At 43.4% G+C, this 18266-nt stretch overlaps 1 protein-coding gene across 4 annotated transcripts in view; it reads left to right on the forward strand.

Annotated features, from left to right (window-relative positions):
• ATXN1 (ataxin 1) overlaps window positions 1–18266 on the forward strand; it is a 445788-nt gene that overhangs the window by 326754 nt on the left and 100768 nt on the right. For all 4 annotated transcript variants that reach the window (XM_068160811.1, XM_068160813.1, XM_068160812.1 and 1 more), the window contains one exon: window positions 4312–4445. The gene's annotated coding sequence lies outside the window, so the exon portion shown is untranslated. The remainder of the gene's footprint in view (window positions 1–4311; window positions 4446–18266) is intronic.

Raw genomic sequence — 18266 nt, forward strand, 5'->3', positions numbered from 1 at the left:
CTTTCTTCTGTGCTCTAGTGAGAATTTCAGCTTTCAGAGGGATGAAATAAGAACTTTGATGGTCCCTTCAGCAGTACTTCTTTTCTAAGTGTGCAGTAAATCTAGATGTGGATAATTGAAATTGTGAGAAAATAATGAAAAGAAGTAAATTCCTTTAATCCTGCAGTGCCAAAGGAAACAGAGAATCTCTCTCACATGCTCTCTGCCCCAGGGATTGAGCATGTGTCTTCATTTTCAAGCAAGCTTCTAAGCTTCTATAGTGGGGTGCAACCACTTAAAAAATTATGTTTCTTTGGCAGGCAAAGGCTCTGGTTGCACAGGGAATCATTCATTCTTCACTGACCTGTGAACCCAGCTTCTGAAGACTCTGCTCTCCTTCATGGTTTCTTTCCCAGAGCTCTGTATGAGCTAGGCAACTGTTCTTACCCCAGTTTTAGAATCACAGAATTGTTTAGGCTGGAAAAGACCTTGAAGACCTAGCCCCATAGACTTGTGTGTGCCTTAAGTGGTGTAGCAGGTTGCTAATCATTTCCCCTTGGCTTATGAGTGGGGTTCATTTACTTTTCATCCTGGTTTTCCAGCTCAGGGGGCTGGGTACCCAGAAAACGCCTGGTCTTAACTCTTAAAGAGGGCAAAGAAGGCATTAAGTACCCTTGTCCCCATTATTGTTTATTTCCACTTGCAGAGACTTGTACCTGTTTATGCAAGGGTGCGTGGGAAGATGGAGTGGTCAGAGGAGACTTGCCTACTGCACTGGGAGGGAACTTGTTTCTATTGCCCTCTGTCCCTTGAGTTACTGTGTTCAGCCAGATGGAGAGAGGATAAGGAATTCTCAGTCTCATGTGTCTTGTCTGCCAGTTTGGCTGGTCTTAGGGAATGTAGGGTGCAATTCCAGCAGTTGCTCTCTCTCACACTGCCTGATACTGCTCAACCTAGTGGCCTCCTCCTGGAGATCTGTCACTTAGTGGAGGAGTTGCTTTGCCTGAATGCACCTCACATGTGCTCACTACTACTGCATAGTTTTGCAGATGAGGTACAGAAAGGCTGAAGGACACACTCATAAGAGCAAGCTCAGTAATGTTGTGATTTGATGACTTCAGTTTTCCAAATACTGGAAATATCCTGTAGGTCACCCTTCTGCTGGAATCACAGAAAACATCCAGTTGGAAAAGACCTCAAAGATCATCCAGTCCAACCTTTGATCCATCACTGAAGGGTCAACACTAACCCATGTCCCTAACTGCCAGGTCCACATGCTGCTTAAACACCTCCAGGGACAGTGACTCCACCACTGCCCCAAGCAGACCATTCCAGTGTATGATAACCCTCTCTGCAAAGAAGGATCCTTCACCAGTATTTATTGTTTGGTGCCAGTGTCATTCCATCGCTCTCTCAGCTCCCTTTTTTCCACCGTGGTCACAGCTCTGTTACCTCAGCTAATTCACATCCTTGCCTAAGAGTGTTTAGGCACAGCGTCATGTCACTGAGCAGTTTCTGCCTCTGTAGTACTGCTTCAGTGAGTGAAGTTTGCCCCGAGGCTATGGAGCAGACTTCAGTCTGTGTATCAGCTCCTGATGTCCCAATCATCTTAATTTGCAGCTCACCCCCTCTATGTGGCTTCTGCACTTAGTTGAGGAGTTTTGTTGTTTCAAAACAAAATGGAGCAACAGTGCTTGACGATGAAGCTTCATCTTAGCAAATTCCTTTTCAATTTATGCTTTCTCTGTCAGCTACTGCCTTGCCTTCCAAGTTCAGACAGCAATTGCTGGGAAACATAGACCTTCAGACACCCCTTTGCATCAGCTATTTTTCTCTTTCTCTCTCTGCTTTCATGAACACCATAAACCCCCCCACAAATCTGTATCAAAACTATGGGTAACAAATCAAGCCATTTGTCCCAGATTTCTCTCTTCTCTCTACAGCTTTTCAAAGCTGTTTTACAGCACTGAAGCAGAGGCTAAACCCTGAGCTGTTTTCTCTGGGCAGGGAGCTGTGGAACAGCTTGCCCAAGGAGGTAATGGAGTCCCTGTCCTTGGAGGTATTTTAAGAGTTGTGTAGATGTAGTGCTTAGGGATGTGGTTTAGTCAAAGACTTGTCAGTGTTAGGCTCATGATTGGGCTTGATGGTCTTAAAGGTCATTTCCAATCCAGGCAATTCTGTGATTCTGTGTATCACTTTTCTCAACCCATGTTCTAAGTATGCATGGTGACTCCATTCTCCTTGTTCAGTTATGGTGATGGAAATCTTCCTTGCAGCCTTTCATAGTCCATGCTTCTGTCATGCTGTGCTCAGGAAAATGGTTCTCTCAGATCCAAACACATGTCCTCACTTCTTAACCTTCTTTCTTATAAAAATGTAAAGAGGCCTGGACACAGTCCAGGTAATTTTGTGTTATTTTCTTGTCCTGAGTTTCTTCACTAGTCAGTGAATTTTTTTCCACATCTGTTCATTGCTGTGCTAGCCAAAGTGGAACATTATGGGGACTTGCTTCATAGTCTAGAGATGAAAGAATTGTCATGACGAGAGAGCTGTATAAATGAATTTCCTGGCAGACTCAAAGGAAAATCAGGATGATTTTAAGAACATGAAAGATGAGTTATTATTGCCTACCTGCCTCAACTATTGACCTAAGTGCTTGGGACTGAGGGATTTAGATGTTATTATGTAAGGTGTCAAAAACTCATGTTAATCAGAATTAACTCCAGTATGCCTCATGAGAAAAAGGGCCACAAAAAAGATCATGACTGTGATCTGCACAGTTACCCTTTGGCAGAAAATAAGTATCTTTAGACTTAGTCTTCTCAGCAGTTCTGCTTGGGAGTGAGAGGATTTGAGTGAACCCATTGCTCAACCTGGCACTCGCACCAAGCTGTAGCTACTGTCCATTGTGCTTCGTTATTCTTTCTTGAGATACATTCAGTGCTTGGAGGAATGGAGGTCTCCAGCCAGAGGTCTCCCCAGCACACTGGTAAAACCCTTAGTTAGGCTTAGTTTTGTTTTCTCTCCAGTTGGAGTTTTCCATTTTCCTTGCTGCTTCTTTGGTTTTGACTAACTCTTTAGGGTTACCAGGAAAGCCTTGTAACCTGTGCTGCCCTCAGTATTGGTGCTTCCCACATATATTTACCTGTTTAGAGGAGGAAAACGTTCAGCTTGGTCCATGTGATTGATCTATGTAATGGGTGAATGCTGAAGACAAGACAATAAGGTTTGCAGAATATGTTTCATTCAGATGGGTGAGAGACAGAAGTCCAACGTTATACAGGAGTCAGCCACTTTAGGGCTGTGTCCAGTTGGGATAAATGATACTGAATACTGAAATTATACAGGCTTTCCTTATACTACAGCTCTCATCATGATTACATAGAGCAGCACAGAAGTAGTCTATTATGGGTAGTAGAAGTCAGGTATTTGTGTATCTACTACTAGAAATAGGCGGGGTTTGTGCTGTTTGAAGTCACATGAGCAAGACAAAGTTTGTTGCATGCAGTATGATGGGGCTTAGATCCCTGACTTTTGTCTTAAGAGGCTTTCAGGAAGTGTCATTAGTGCTTTAAGACCTTTCAAAGACCCGTTCCCAGCTCCCTGGTTTCCACTGGAGGGCCTGAGAGATCAGCTTATCTGTAGCTCCACTCTATCCCTGCATTTGGAGGCTGCAGCCTGCTGCTCTTTAAGATTCTTCTGTTTTTTTACATGATTCCTGGCAACACGTTTGCCTCTTGTGTGGGGAGGTAAGTTGTAAGCACGAAAGCCTGTGGGTGAAGTTTGTCCTCATTGTAAGGTCTCATCCAGTCAAGGAAAAGATCCTGTGTATGAGGGACCTTTTGTACACCTTTCTTATGATCTGAAGGGCTGAACATCAGTCTTGAAAGGATGCTCTGCAAAGCACAAATGTGCAGTGTGGGAGAATCTGCCTGTTTTTCAATACAATTAGAAAGTTGGACATCTTACTTCTCTCTTTCAGAAATGTTACGTGAGGAGAAGGTGATTTTATAACATCTCTCTCTGTTGTGCATTAAAACTGGGTGGTTAGACACCTTGAGGGAAAAAATGTTTCCTACCCAGCTGCTCTTTTCTTCTGCAGCAGCAGCCGTGGTCCCCTCTGCAAGAGAGGGTTTAGGAGTGCAACTGGCACCATAGAAGATAAAAAAACACTTGAGTCATTTGCATAGTGGATCAGAATCCAGCCCGCCCAGCTGCCAGAGCAAAGACCACAAACTTTCACATTTGAGTCATCTACTGAAAAGCTACATATTTTTATGAAGAAAGAACTAAATGTTTGCTTTAAAGTAATTTTGTTTGCTTTTTTTGTAGCTGAATCATCTGACTCTAGATGGTGAAGGTTATGTATCAACAGGATTTTCTTGCTCTCTTTCTGTGTTTGCTGAGCTACGATGATCAGAGTTTGACCTTGCTGCCAGTCAGAAGAACAATTGTTTGATTCTAGTGTGAGTATCAATGTTTGTGTCTATAGAAACCAGTCAACACTTCCTCCTAATTTTTGTAAATAGACTGCGATTGAGGCAGTTGGATTTCCTGTACCTTGCATATTTGAATCAAAAAAATCTCTGCACACAATGATGTCTTGTCTTCAACATTCACTATCTGTTGCCTCATTAAATTACAGTCTGTGTTTCTCCATTTTTATCCTGCATCGTGGATTTGTTTAAAGGACTTTCTCAGTAGTAACTGTAGGAAATAGCAAGTAATAGAAGAAAAGCTGGTTGTACTGCTGCAATTAGCATTGCACAACATTTACTATTTTTCCAGGGTAACCTTTTAAAGTGACATTTTTCCAAGCTTGGTGGCAGTTTCATGTTGATTTTTCTTCTGTTTTGTGTTTCAGCATGAATGATTCAGGTTGTCTTGAGAACAAGATACAAAGCCCTGCATTTTTGTACCTTGTTTAAAAATAGGCCAGCTATTTCATTGAGGAGCTGTGTACCACCTTCACATTTGAGGGTGGATATTTGAAATCTGGCTGTAGAATTGCCCCAGTATTAGGAATCTACCTTCTCATTTGCATGAAAATGTGTCCATAATCAGTCATTTTAAAAACTCTGAAGTGTCTCATTTTGTACCTACACAGCGGGAGCTTGTTGGATAGTGCTGCACTGAACATACTGTATTTTATCTGAAGGACTTACTTTGATATTGCTGCCTCTGTCTCCTGAGGAGCACTGTGGTCCTGAGCATAGGAAGAGGATTATCTTCCCATGTTTTCAGCAAAGCTGTTGGTTTCCCAGACAGAGTGCAATGAAAGTAAGGGATAGTGAGAGAATGCAAGGTATGGGAGAGGTTCAGAAGAAGCTGTGTGGGACTGTTCCAAACAGCGAGATGTGAGGGTGGTTATAGTTGCAAGCATCAGCTGTGGCTACAGCATTTTGGAGCTGGCCTGACTGTTGGGGATGCATTGTGTGATGGGAATGGGATTAAGATGAGGACCCAGAAGGAAACGGGGGTAAAGAGTATGAGGTAAGGAGCAGGACTGAAGCAACAGAAGAGAATGGCATGGGGAGATATGTATTCTATACACTGAAATGGAGTTGTGATTCCTGAGGTTGCAGCTGGATGCTCCTTGTCCTGTCTGGTGCAAAGATACAATACCTTTCCACCCCTGGTTGATTGTTGTAGTCCAAGTGCTTGATAAAGCCTTGTAGCCCCACTGAGACAGCAAACTGAATTGTACAGGTGCTGTCCCTCTGCATAAGTGCAAAACCCCTGTTGTGAAACCACACAGTTCAGCTTAAACTGTTGCTAAGTCTGTTCAAAGTGTCTAACTTGGCAATGAAGTGGATGAGAAGCATTCATGTAGTTTTTTCAAGCAGCTCAGTCGTGAGAAAGCAATCTCCACCAAGTGTCTCACTGGCAGTAGTACCTCGTGTGAATACATCTCTTTCCACCTGCTTGTGCCCCTTAATCTTGCTGTCACTGCTGTCAGCATGAATCTGTGACTGCAAATTGTCTTAAACCTGGGAGTTTTGGTTCATGTGAGGTCCTGTCATCTGTTTCCACTTGTGCCTCCAATGGAAGGGATCTTTTTGTTTGTATTTAAGTGTCTGTCCTGGTAATGATTTTGACCCTGTACCTAAGTGCAGATGTCCTCTTTTGGGTCTGCCTGTGTCAGCATAAGCTTCCATGTGCTCACCACATCTTCCCTTGGAAATCACCCTCTTCAGTCTGCTCTGAGGTGGAGTGAGTGCTGCCCAGCTGGTGTGGCTGAGCTGGGTTAGCATGAAAGAGTGTAGTTTGTAGCTGCTTCAGTTTATTTTCACCATAATGGATTACAGAATGCTTTTACACCACACTGCTAGCACTTCTGAAGGATGAGTTGTCATAGGAAGAGGGGCAGCTGGTGCAGAGCCTGTGTGTGGGAGGAAAACCTCATTAAGTGCTGTAGCTGGTTTTGGAAGGGACCTTTGTCCACAGCCTCAGTTTCTCTGAGTCTTGGTTCTGTTTGTGTGATGGGGGGAAAAAAGCTTCTCACAGGGGTGTTGTGAACATGTGCTAATTTTAGTGTATTGGGCACTTAGATAATATGGTGACAGTCAGGAAATAACCTATAAGGAAAAAACTTGTTCTGACCATTTTTAATAGTGAGAATGAAGCAAGCTACTGAGTGTTGCTTATTCAGTAACACCAGCTCTACTATACCATGAATGACACTGTTTCCTGTGGAAATAAAACCCTGCGTGGCATAAAATTAAGAAAGAAAAAAAAAAGTTGCAGAGTTGGCTGTACTTCTGGCATTTCCTTGTCTTCTTAGTGCTTGACAACATTTTTGACATGCCTCTGCATGCTTGTGTGTGAAATGGACTGTTTGTGACCAAGTTTGCAGTTGCTCAGTACTTGCTGTCCAAAGATGCTAAGCACTTTAAAGGGGGTTTACAGGACATTAAAGCATCTTACACTTCTGCCAGTACACTACTTTATGCATATTTCTTCCCCCCAAAGTACTTCTCTCTCATTGTTAAAAGTTGCTGCAACTTCAAGTGAAGGAGGTAAGAGGAGAAATGGTTTTTCTAACTGTCTCAGTCCAGAAGTTGGGAAGGAGACATGGTTCTTTTTGAACATTCCCACGAGTGAAATTAAGACACCAATGAGGTCATATATCAAGACAGGACTATTAAAAAGAGAATGGAGCAAAGAAAACAGAATGAAAAGAGAGAGAATGGAGAAAGAGAGAGCAGGAGAGAGAGTTACCACCCTATGGTCCTTCTTTGGTGGTGGTGTGGGAGAGATGTTCCTGGGCTACTGCTTCCAGCCTCAGATCTCCCTGGTGGTGTTCCCCCCAGTAAGTTGGCATAACTCAGGGCTTTTATTAGGTTTCTGGTCCATTCATCATAGCCCCACCTGGCTCACATCAGCAAAGCATAAATGGATTTGCGGGGGGAGTCTTCCCTGTGTCTGCAGGGGTCTGTGGTTGAGTGGCCACCACACCCCCTCTGGGCAGTTGCTGTCTCGGTGGCTAGAGATGACACATCAGGTGACCCATTCACGAGTATCTGATCTTTGTTGAGACACTTTTCAGTTCTTAATGTAACCACCACATCACAAAGTGATTCGTATGTTCAAGAGTGGACTCTCTCACAACCCCATGGCTTCAACGATGCTGAGAGCACGGGAAAGAAAGAAGAAGTTTTCAAGAATGATAAAGAAGTTGTATAAAACTTTTACAATAGACTAGGTTAATGGTTGTGGTAAACAAGAGGTGCCTCACCACCCTGCCTGGAGGGAGCTGCCCTTCTGCTTTGCTTGGAGCTAAGATCCAGTGTTGGGCAGCTCCTGCAGCTCCTGTCAGTGCACTGCTGGACATACATCCTTCTGTGCACCCAGCCCATCTCACTTTGAGGCATGCTTTCTCTTGCTCTGGCTTTAAGAGGTAGTTTCTGTCTGCAGTACAGCTAGAGTAAGCATGGTGATATGAAGTGCCTTTGGCTTTTTTTATTTCTTGAGGAGGTAAAGATGATGTGCCTTGTCCAGGCAGTCTGATGGCTTGAGCAGCATTTGGACTTTTGTTTCTGGGGCAAGGTGTTTAGTAATTTGACTTTGCTGCTATCCTGTTTGTGTTACTTAGCCAGGGGTATATCATAGATCTATTTTTGGTCAGATAGCATTCCTATACTATAATAATACAGAAGCAGTATTCGCCACACTAGTTGTGTGAAGTGCTTCTTGCTCACTTCTGTAAATGTGCTTCCCACCCTTGCCTTTTTTTGGGTCCAGCTTACTCTTTAAGTTGTAAACTCCATGGAGCAGGTGCCTTCTGGTAATGTGTGTTTTGTACAGTGTGTGGTACAGCAGGACCTAGGTTTTGTTTTGGTTTCTGGACATGCTGTAACATAAATGAGGGTACTCATCTTGCTGATGGATAGTTCTCACTAGCTAAAGTTGAATTTCCTTCATGTGGGCTCATGAGGAAAGGGGGTTTTCAGAGCGACAGAGGGCTTTGCAAGTCAGCGTGGCAACTGGCTGCTTGAGCGCTCTATATAGACACAAGTTGGAGTTTAGAGATGGCTCTTCATGTACTAACACTCCCAGATGAGTTAAAGGGGGGGAAGTTCACACCTCTGTGGGTGCCGTTGTTTCAGTCTGCCAGGCTGCAGACTCAGCGAGAGTACAGCATGCAGGTTTTCGTGGTGAGAGCTTTTGTCACTGCTAGAAGTGCTAGAAACTTAATTGCTTCCCAAGGCAAGCCCGGAATCTGGAGGACCCAGTACAACCTGCTGAGAGGGAACATAAATCATGAGATACTATCAGGTTTCTGTGCTTGGGCTTGTGTGGAGTGAGTTTGCTTTGTGAGCGAATGCCTTTGGAATACGCTAGTATTTGGTTTTTTGTTGATTCTTAGACATGGCAGTAATTGTTCTTGGCTTTGTTAATAGGCATCTATGTTCTGCTCTGTAGTTACTGTTCATGTTTCCTAAAATGTGTGTAGACAAAAAGAAATATTTGTTCTGCCTTGAAATCATGAAAGCCTTTCTGCATTTAAATGGATTAACAGGCTCAATCCAGGTAGTTCCCAGCCACTGCCCTTTCAGATAGGCATGGGGAGAGAGCTGTCTGGTTGTTATTTGACCATTGCTGTTCAGCTTTGCTTAGAGACAGTTCTTACAATGTCAGAATTAATTCGTTCCCTTTTTACTCTGGTTTGCCAGCTACTTTTTTCCCCTAGCCAAATGAACCGTGATGGCAACTGAGAAGAAACTGCCGTTGGTAGATAAGGAATTGCATTTTCAGATGTCCTTAAATAGCACAGTTCCCTGAGCCCTTTTTTTTTTTTCTTTTTCAAACTAGCTCTTGTGGAAATCTGTGGAGCTGGTCATTAAGTTAATCGGGGGGTTTTCTGGCAAGTTTATCCACAACCCATTTTTAAATGTTCTCCCCATCTCCTTAAGTACTTCATTTATAGGCTTTCCAATGATAGGAATACTCTTGATTTATTTTGCATGGAAAGGAAAGCAGGAAAAAGTTTTAAGGTAAGCTAACCAAATAATCTAGGGTGTTTCGATGAATTTCCATTAGTATTAAACCAGTAAAGCTGTCCTATTAGATGCTGTTTGAAAGGAAGTTCAGTGTTTAAAGAAGGTAAACAAAGCAGCTGACATTCAGTACGTCTTCTCAAGTCACCAGCAGAAACTTTGTTGAACCTTGTTGGCAGAGGTACCTTCTGCAAAGGGTTCCTAAAAACATCTCCCCAGCTATTGGATTAGTTTCTGAAATGCTCTGGCACTGCAGTGGGGCTGGTGCCAGTGCCTGGACTCTTGGGTCAGCTCCAGCTGGAGCTGAAGAAAGGCTGAGTTTAAAGACCTCTAGGATGCCTTTGTGTCCAGAAGAAACTGAACACTGGAATAACGTGTCATGCAAACTGTGGTGTATTCCTAGAAATGGATGAATGTGCTGTTTAAATCTGAGGATGTTGTACTGCCGAAGTTACTAAGATATTAACACTTAGAAGCTAGAGATCTGCAGCTCTTAAGATTGCCTGGCAGGCAAACAAGAGAAGATCTAAAATGCTTTGAGGTGCTGACAGTTATCACAGCTTTGTGCAGACACACCTCTGCCCGTACTGACAAACACAAATACCAGTTTCACATCACTGTGCTCTTCTTGGTTGGTGTACAGCTTAAAATGGTACTATACCTTCACAGCTCTAGGCACTGAAAATGGAAACAAGGGGTCCACAGTAGCAGTGGCCTCTTATCTAACAGTTGGGTTTAAACGCTTTGAGTAAAGACAGTATTTTAAACAGAAATTCAGTCTGTTAGTTGAAAATTGGACATGTAATGCATCATGTCATTCTTACCCCAGGTCTCTCTGTAGAGGTTGTACTGGATGCAAGGACACACATTGGCCTATGATGAGAACAGTAGAAAAAGAAGGAAAAATCCTGTTTTCTTTCTGTCATAGTGAGTTCCTCCAAACATCATAGATAATTGGAAAGACTGTGTTCAAAACAGCTCTGACCCTATATGCAAATAGATTTTATCATTATGGCTTTTGCAGAAATCATATCCATTATGCATCAGTATGACAAAGCACTGGTGAATTAATACCAAATGCTTCCTGAAGAAACTCTTTTGTAATCCAGGGTAGGTCACAAGTGAAAATGGGTTGAGACTCTCATGATCTACATCACGGACCACCATGTATTTCTGTACAACCATCAGCAACAGCTCACTTGCCTGTGAAAGTTTCACGTTAAGATAAAGAGTGTAGGGACAAATCTCAATGTATTTAGTCTCCTAAGACTACAGATTGACATCATGGCTGTTGCTGGCCGCTTCTGTGAGCTTTTGCCTGCAACTGTGTGGAGTTAGAAATGAGCAGGCAAGCTCTGGCTGATACCCTTGGCATGGCAGTGTGGGTATTCACAATTTGGCACTCCAGTAGCAAAACTGCCAGTGTTCTCAGCTGCTGCTAGCGCTGAATTTAACCACAGTTCTTTCAAATCAGCTTTTAAAGCGCTCTAAACTACTAGAGGAGCAGCATATTGCACTGGCTTTGGGTAGCTTTCAGAAGAGCTGGGCAGTGTCTTTGATTAGTAATAATCAAGCATCCTGATTGCCACAGCATAACTGGAGTGCTCTTTTTGACTCAGTGACTTATGTCTGTTGTGAGTTCCTCTAATGAAGTGGAATGCAACCTTCCTGAATTAAAAATTACAGTGGTTATGCTCCTTGAGTGCCTCGGTGGCACAACAGCAACACTGACCAAAGTCTGCTGAGAGTTCATGTCTGCTGCCTTTATCTCTTCTACTAGATGCTGCCCCTGCACTAAGGGGATCAAGGCAGGCTGCACAGCTGGCACACAGCATGACCAAGGCCTTTGTCAGCTGAAACATTTTCTCTTCCAACTCTTCTGTTACATTTCTGTTGTAACATGCAAGATGCTGTGACAGTTTGGGTGACTTGTTTAGCTTATGCTCTGTGTTTGTACTGTTATAAACTGAACAGTTGTGTCAGTTCTGGATTGCTTTGTGGTTCACCTTAGGTAGGTGGTTGTCTCCTGCATCTTCACCAAGCACTAAGCTCATAGACATTGCTCAGTAAATAATATCAATACAGTTGCCTTGTTGCTACTAAAATTCTCAGTTTGCTGAAAAGCCAGTAGATGGGGTATGTGCAATTCCTCTGCGAAATCACTGCACTTCTCAACTCAAAGATGCAACTTCAATTTTTACTTTTGTTTTTGTTGTTGCACAGAGTTGGGGGCAGGCTGGTGGTGGTGGTGGTTTTGTTTTTCTTTTTCCCTGTTAGGGCTGTCTCTCCATATGAATCACAAGTTTGGGGCAAGTGGATCCATGATTTGTTTTCCTGAGAAGAAAACACAGCAGAGTATAGCATGAACCAACAGGGAAATAAGCTGGCCCAAGGTCATTTATGCCTTCCAAATTGAAGCTGTCTAAAGATGAAGTCCTGGTAGGTAGGTCCTAGCTGCTTATACCTGACGTGCAATGGAGAAACCTTCAAGTGATTTGGTAGTAATTAACCAAGGGAACTCTACTGAAACACAATGCATGTCTGACATGTGCCTGTAAGGAGAGAGTATCATGTAAAGAAGTTAGTTAAAATTAGAATACTATATCAGAATAAAGTTATCTTCTGAGAAGAAGCATGAATGCTGATGGCCAAGATCTTCAGCTGACATTTCCCCAGAGATTTTGGGAAGAAATGATGTATGTACACACATATACTCTTCTCCAAGCCATTAACACAATGCTAAGAATGTAAAAATCTTCAAAGAGCAGAGTGGCCTCAATTAATTCAAAGGAAAAGTTTAGTAGTGGAGTATGACAGAATCCTGAAGGCACCAGTTTTGCTTGTGCCTGTGGTGAAAGGGACTAATAAGATGAACCTGTTACCCTGCACTGCCTTTCAGATGAGAACAAGAATAAGTGTGTTTTAATCTGGTGTGGTGAAGTGTGCCCAAAACACTGTGAACATTTAACAGGTGTGCAAATGATTCACTCTCCTAGCAGTCTAATTTTGCGTTACAGCATAATCTGCTTCCCCTCTGTCTTTAATGTGCCATTCTGCTGAGCGTGCAGTTCACTTCAGCTGCCTCGGGCAGGCTGCAGGTCAGCTTTTGAATGTAGAATTCATGAAATTAAAGTATTTTGTGTACAGTTAATGGCAGTTGTGCAAGTACAAAGACTTTGCTTTATCAGCAGATGTGGTGTAGGTTTACATTTCTGTCCACATTCAATTCTTAGGTTTATTGCAGTCAAGGGGAAAAAAATGAGGAGCTTGGTGCGGTCTTTAACAGTCTGCTTTGGTAGCCAGCCAGTCCACTTACCCTTGTGTGAAGCAAAAGATAGGGTGGTTCTTTCTTCCATTAACTCTTTGATGCTGGGAAGCAGGGATGATTCACATGACATGGAAAGAAAACAGCCTAAAATAAATGCCAAATCAGCAAAACCCCTGTGCTCACCTTACAGAAAAACCAAGAAGGGTTCTGGTTCTGTGTACTGTGGGAATGATTAGATGGAAATGTTTACTGGACTGTTGTGGCAGACATGGGATATTTGAGAAGGTGATCCAGCTCTGCTGGAGTCTGAAGCGGGAGCAGAGGGCAGCCATTCCACTTGGAAACTAGATTTGGGTTGGGCACTTTCTGGTTAGTTGAGAAGGTTGCTGGTTGTTTGCAGTAGCTCAGCTGTTTCCCATGTGACATGGCTGCATTTCCTTCTTGCCAAAGCTAGTGCTGGAGTTTGGAGTAGAAGGCATTTTGCCCATCTAGTCAAGGGTTTTTCTATGTTGAACTGGGAAGAGATGGGGAGAAATCATATCCATGCATGGAGAACTTAGGAGAGGAGTGCAGAGGGAAAGCCACATATCCCAGCTTCTCAAGGGATTCAGGAATAACCAGTGCCAGTGTGGGAGCTTGTTTGTAGCACCTCAGTTTGACCGAGCCCACCATGCATTGTGCAGTGAGCAAAGAATGGGGTGGGATTTCCTTGCCAAGTGATTAATGCAGACTCCAAATGTTACAAGGAGGAGTCATTCATGAGCAATGGTAAGAGGTTTTTTCCCCCAGGGTTAAGTGCTGTGCTGTCCTCCTTTAAACCAAAAAGATGAGAGTTCAGCAGAAGGATATGAAAAATAGATTAGCTTAAATTGAAACCTGACATCTGGAACACCTCAAACCTTGGCAGACCTCAAGGTAATACTTCAAAGTTGTTCAGCCCTGCTAGGTACAGTGTAGTTTTCTGTTTGGTGAAAGTATCACTTGTAAACTGGAGTCAGTCTTGGCGCTTCCTTGTGCTGGGCATTGTCTCACTAGGTAGAAGGTAGGTCCTGGCTGAACTCAGAGTTGTTTGTTCTCTGTCTCCCTGAACATTCAGCAGTGAACATTTACTCTGAATTGGTTTAACCACATTGGGCAACAAAGTGTAAATATACTAAAGCCTTACAGAACTGAACTGTCTTTACTATCCCCAAATTGTCTTCCATATTTTAAAATAATTAAAGCAAAGCAAGGTAAAAATTCTTTGTTTCCCAACAGCATGAAAAGGCACATGAGCTCCTAATTGCCCTGAAATTCAAATGTATGCAAGACCACTTGGAAAGTGCTGGGCTCCCTCAGCTCCCTGCCGTTTGACAAGTATCTGTCTCCTTACTTGATTGAGTCTGGGCACTGGAGAGAAATATAGCACGTTGGCTTACCTGTCAGTTTACCATTCTGGTACTGGTGGGATAATTCCCTGACCTGAGTGTTCAGAGGCAGAGAACATCTTCCCAAGGGAAGTGAGTGCCTGTAATTCACACCACAGCACACGGATGTGCTTTCTCTTTTGGTGGTTAGTTAGGGAGAAAGCAAGTCCGCTTAGCCCATATTTTTTTTTAGCCACATTTTTATGAAGCTCATTTCTGAAATACAGTTATTGCATGCCTGCACAGAGGCAGGATTTTAGGCTGTAAGATTGCTAATTGGTTTCACTGCTTGAGTGTTGACTTGGTTTTGTTGGTTGGGGGTTTTCTTGGGTGTTTTTTTTTGTTTGGTTTTGTTTTTTTTTTATCTAAGGCAGAAGGAACATCGTTATATTTAGCTTAAAATGAAAAACACATTTTCTCTTAAATGTCTTGATATGAAGTAATTTAAACAAAATTTCTGCACAAATAATTTCCCAGAGATTGGTTGTCAAGTACAAAAATGCAAAAAAAAACCCAAAAAGCCACTAAAAACCCCTGCACTTTTGCAGGGACCCAATGAGACTTTGCAAATTTAGATCTATTCTCAACATTAAATATGGTTGAAGATGTCATTTGTTAAACAGCTCTTTTAGAAGTAGTTAGCTTAAAAGTATAGCAATTCAAAGCACAGAGGGAATGATTTTGAAGTGTAAAGTCTTGAAACACAACGCAGAGGTTGACAGTTTCACTACAATTAGAAGCAAAGCAGGCACAACTCCCACTTCTGAAAACTTTCCTATCTCACTGTTTCCTCTCTTGGCCTAGAAAACCTCAAAAAAAAACCCCAACCAAAAGAAAAAAAAAAAAGAAAAGAAAAAACCCCACCCTTGGAGTGGCTTTGCTTGTTGATTTAACATAGTTATAGTCAGTAGCATGAGGAGCCAGGAGCATGAGTACTGTGTCCAGTTCTGGGCCCTTCAGTTTAAGAAGGACATTGAAACACTTGAGCGTGTCCGGAGAAGGGCAACAAGGCTGGGGAGAGGCCTTGAACACAAGCCCTGTGAGGAGAGGCTGAGGGAGCTGGGATTGTTTAGCCCAGAGAAGAGAAGGCTCAGGGGAGACCTCATTGCCCTCTACAACTACCTGAAAGGTGGTTGTAGCCGGGAAGGGGTTGGTCTCTTCTCCCAGGCAACCAGCACCAGAACAAGGGGACACAGTCTCAAGCTGCGCCAGGGGAGGTTTAGACTTGAGGTGAGGAGAAAGTTCTTCACCGAGTTGTTCGTCATTGGAATGTGCTGCCCAGGGAGGTGGTGGAGTCGCCATCCCTGGAGGCGTTCAAGAGGAGATTGGACGTGGCACTTGGTGCCATGGTCTAGTCATGGGGTCTGTGTTGATAGGTTGGACTCGATGATCCTCGAGGTCTCTTCCAACCTTAGTTATACTGTGATACTGTGAGACAGAGCAGAAAGGGCTGCCAAATCTCCCTGTAAAGAGTAATCTTTACAGTAATCTTCACAGAGGTTTGGTTTTTTGTTTTGCTTGGGGCTGGTTTTGGGTGGGGGTTGGTTTGTTTACTTGTTTTCTTTTGGTTGGTTTTTTTTCATGTTTTCAGTCTCCTGAGAATGCTGCATTTTGGGGAAAGCAAGTTCTAGGGTGATGTTTAGGAGGGTTTTTTTTAATGCATGTTGTTTGGTTGTGAGGGGGTTTTTGGTTGTTTGTTTTGTTTTTAACAAGGCTTCTTTTGTTAGGAAGCCACTCCCTTCTGCTTCTGCATTTAGACTCGCTGCTAATTGCCTTTTGGTCGATGACATTTTCCATGAATTGCTACATTCTCCCACACTGTTACAACTTCACACTGATTATGCTGTGTTATGCGGCACTTCTGCCTGCTGCCTTTGGGAGGAGTAACTGAAAGAAGGATATGGTGTACCTGGGGAATTGCAATTCATTGCCTTCTGAGAGAAGTTTGCTGGAATGGAGTTTAATAGCTGATAAGACACGGCAGAGGCTGTTCCTCTCAGACTGAGATAGGTGTTCACGGGTAGGTGGGATCAGGAGGGCATCCTCTGACAGTGCTGGTTTAAACACCACTCTACTGTGTGCCACTGCTGAGGCTTTTGCAGAAGTCATGACAAGCAGGTGTGTGTGGTGTGTCAGGCTGATATTCTTCATCCTAGTCTCGTGTTGTGGAGGAAAGCCAATCCCAAACCCTGGTACTAGGGTAGGTGCAGAAGGAGTTGATCTTTTTGGGTGCTCCTGGCTCACTCAGCCTCTCAGGATGCCCATCGAGCCCAAGCTGCAAGCTCACCTTTCTCCCTGGGCCCAGAGATGGCTTGAGTTTTTCCTTAGCCCAGATATTTCTCTGCAGTGAAATTTGCCAGAGTAGCTGAATGTAAGATCACTGCTGACTGAAGCCTGAGTGCCGCCGACATGAGAACTGATTGTAGCAGAATTGTTCAGCGTAGCTAATCCACTTAAACTGTGGAGCTCATCTGCTGATCTGCAAGGGTGACATCGTTCTTAGGTGGGATAGCTAAAGAGGCTTTGGCTCGAGCTAATGCTCCAGGGCCATCAAAACCTGCATCTTGGGCTGAGGATCTGATTACGCTAAGTTGGCCCCGACCCAACCAAAGGTGGTTAAAAGTGAGAGGTCAGGTGAGATAAATCCTTCTGCCTAAGCCGTGTCTTAAGCTCAGGAGCTGATCAACATGTTCAAGTGCTTTTCCACTCACAACTGCTTTGATCAAAAGTGGGGCTTACTTGGTCTGTGAACTGGGATGAGTTTTACTAGTAAAAGCTTTTTGGTTTTTTTTTAAATCTAGGATAATTGCATCCACAGTGCTAGCAGGTAAGGTTGCTGCTTTAACTGTGTCACTGCACAACATGAGTACAGATCTTTTACAGGCAGAAAAAAATGATTCCTGACATAGTGTGTGGCTGGATCCCACCTATGCTGTGGCTATTGGCAGTGGTGCAGGATGAGCAGCTGGTGTTGTAGCAGGATCTCTGACTATGTTTCTCTCTTGTCCAACCTGTGACATGGGGGATTTCATCTCAAAGAGGTGGTTAAATAATTCAGGTCTGTCTGACATGCCAGTAGCACTGCTGGCTGCAGGCAAATCCAAGCATGGACTTTTCTGTCACGGGACAATTGACAGGGTTGGCTGCAGTCCGCAAATGCAGGCAGTGGGCACTGCTCCTGCCCTGCCACCATTTATCCTGGATAAAACATTTGTTTGTTCAGTCTTTCCCTTTTTTGTGATTGAGAGGAAGGGAGGGGAAGGATGAGGAGCCACGTGTGGCATACATATACTGCTGAGTCCTCTGCTGTCCACACTGTGGTACTAGAAGGCAAATGCAGAGAGTAAAATGTACTTGTCTGTTGTGTAAAGGGCTCCTAACGTTCCCTCAGACCTGCAGCTTCTCTGCAGCTAATGCTTGCTTGCTGGAGGGAGATTGAAACACAAGTTCCATGGATTCAATCAGTTCTGGTCTTGCCGCAAGTCAGTGCACCTAGGGACTACTCTCATACCACCCATGTACCAGTTGTACCCTTGGGTACAGAAGCCTGCTCCCTCTTTCCTTTCAGCAATAAAAAGAGGCAGAATTGAAGGCAGGACTCTTAAATTCTTTCTGAATTTCAGGAGATGCTAAAGCTGGTCTGTTGAAATAAGGAGAGAACCAGGAAACAGGAGCACCTGTGTTGCATAGCTTTGGGCAGGTCAATTATCCCTTCTCCAGTGAAATTCCCCTTTGTATAAGGTATGAATATTAATAGTCAGCTTACCTTGCAGGGGTGTTACGGAGTGTGCAGTCAACTTATTTTTTTTTTTACAGTGTTTGTCATATGTAAAACCCTAAATGAGTGCAAAGTATTACTGCAATCTGATTTTATTGAGGGTTAAACATTGCTGATGTGCCCAGCTGAGCATTTGCTGACAGTGAGCTAGGCAAGTGACCAGTAGCAAGAAGGGGAGTAACTTGCTCCAGTTCTACATGCTTTTTTTCTCTCTTACCGCCATACGTTTCCCATGAAGCAGATGGAGGTGATCAGAGTATCAAATTGGAACTCTATATTTTAATAGACTTAAATTTTACTGTATAAAAGGCAAATAAAGGTTAATGGCATGAAAA

This window comes from Melanerpes formicivorus, unplaced genomic scaffold (genome assembly GCF_026170545.1).
Source record: "Melanerpes formicivorus ecotype bairdi unplaced genomic scaffold, bMelFor1.0.p_v2 SCAF_53, whole genome shotgun sequence".
NCBI lineage: Eukaryota > Metazoa > Chordata > Aves > Piciformes > Picidae > Melanerpes > Melanerpes formicivorus.